This window comes from Babylonia areolata, chromosome 12 (genome assembly GCF_041734735.1).
Source record: "Babylonia areolata isolate BAREFJ2019XMU chromosome 12, ASM4173473v1, whole genome shotgun sequence".
Taxonomy (NCBI): Eukaryota; Metazoa; Mollusca; class Gastropoda; order Neogastropoda; family Buccinidae; genus Babylonia; species Babylonia areolata.
The window spans coordinates 39,110,378-39,112,490 of record NC_134887.1 but is presented as its reverse complement, the minus strand read 5'-3'; the positions used below and the strand labels follow the sequence as shown (position 1 = coordinate 39,112,490).

Below are 2,113 nucleotides of genomic sequence, written 5' to 3'. Positions count from 1 at the left end.
ACACACACACACACACACACACACACACACACACACACACACTGATGTGCGCGTACAAACACACACATGCACACACACACACACACACACACACACTAATGTGCGCGTACAAACACACACACACGCACGCACAATCCACACACACACACACACATGCACAATCCACACAGACACACAAAACACCAACAGACACGCACACACGCACGCACACACACACACACACACACACACACACACACTGATTTGCGCGTACAAACACATGCACACACACGCACGCACACACACACACACACACTGATGTGCGCGTACAAACACACACACACACACACACACTGATGTGCGCGTACAAACACACACATGCACAATCCACACAAAACACCAACAGACACACGCACGTACACACACACACACACACACACACTGATGTGCGTGTACAAACACACACACGCACACATACACGCGCGCGCGCACACACACACACACACACATTGATGTGCGCGTACAAACACACACACACCACACACACACACACACACAAAACACCAACAGACGCACACACACACACACACACACACAATCAACACACACACACACACACACACACACACACGAAATCAAACAAAGCAGAGAAGGGAAGGGAACAACATCTTTCAGTACACGAGCCGTGAACTGGACGAGCCAGCAACGGAAGCGACGACTGGACGGAGGGCATGCAAAACAGAAGATAGGCCAGAAGATATCTCGTGCATGAGATATAAGTTGTCTGGTCGTCGTGTGTTGAGCTGACTGGACACTTGGCGAATTGGAGCCCTGCGGTACTTTGTCTCTCAGGTGAATGTGTGGAATTTTGGGTTTTTGTTGTTGTTGTCGTTGTTGTTTTCTCAACATGTAAACTTTGACATACGAACTAAGCGAACTTTGAAATGCTCTTTTGATTATTTGAAATCTGAAAACTATCCTCTGACTTGTGATCTGTGGTATAAATTAACTTCGTTAATTTCGTATCTTACGGACATGAATGATTTTGTAACTGATGCTTTTGAGTTTTGTCCCCGGCAGAAAGCAACAACAACAACAACTTATAAAATCATACAGTTAGCCCATCTTTTTGTGGGGATGAAATGGATTGGGTTTTTTGTTGTTGTTGTTGTTGTTGTTGTTTTGTTTTATTTTTTTTGTTGGTGTTTTTTTGTTGTTGTTGTTGTTTGTGTGTGTGTGTGTGTGTGTGTGTGTGTGTGTGTGTTTTGTTTTGTTTTGTTTGTTTTGTTGTTTTTTTTCATCGATTTTAGAGCTAAATCCCGCTTCTTCCTAGGAGATCATACTTTTCGCAAGACATATATAAGTCTGTTCGTTGTTGAATCTGGGAAATAATTCTCCCACCAGATAATTGTTCAGCTCATCCTGTATGTTTGTGCTGCTCTGAGTGATGTTCCCATAATTATATTTCTGGGTAGGGTTTGTTTTGGTTTTTTTTTGTTTTTTTGTTGTTGTTTTTTTTGTTTTTTGTTTTTTTTTACTAATTGTTCGTCTAAAATATCTGTTTGATCTGAAATCATTTCCCCATCATTCTTTTTTTTTTTCTTTTTCTTTTTTTTTTTAAATATGCGTTATTATTATCATTAGTAGTAGCAGTAGTAGTAGTATCGTTATCATTATTTTTATTATATGTTTGAATGTCAACATGCAACTTGACGTTCGAATGTCAATTCTTAAAAAAAATGAGAAAGAAAGAGAGAAAAAAAAGGAGGGGAAGAACCTTCAGCGACACTGACCAAAGAGTGATGGTCAGGGATTGTTTTACAGGTCCATTGTGTAGGGAGGGAACAGGTCAGTCATGGAAAGCTGATAGTTCTGGAGCAGACTTCAGTGACGTCTATAGCTAGGGTTTGGCCAATCCTTTTGGCGTTCAGTACAAATCTCAGTGGTCCAGAAAGTCCGTATCATGTTTGTTCGTTTTATTTTGTTTGTTTCGGATGTTTGTTTTTGTTTTTTTGTTGTTGTTTATTTTTGTTTTGTTTTTGTATGTTTATTTGTTTGTTGTTGTTGCTGTTGTTGTTTTGTTGTGCGAAGACTCACTTACGGTAATGGAGCTCTGTGTGTGTGGGTGTGTGTG

The 2,113-nt window shown here is 40.5% G+C and overlaps 1 protein-coding gene across 2 annotated transcripts in view; it reads left to right on the top strand.

Moving 5' to 3' along the window:
• Positions 1-694: 694 nt before the first annotated feature.
• The window catches only part of LOC143288193 (uncharacterized), a 12,413-nt gene continuing 10,994 nt past the window's right edge, over positions 695-2,113 (top strand). The window contains exon 1 of one of the 2 annotated variants that reach the window (XM_076596516.1): positions 695-831. The gene's annotated coding sequence lies outside the window, so the exon portion shown is untranslated. Of the gene's footprint in view, positions 832-1,856; positions 1,885-2,113 lie in introns of those variants that run through there. The other variant, XM_076596517.1, reaches the window with a different exon arrangement.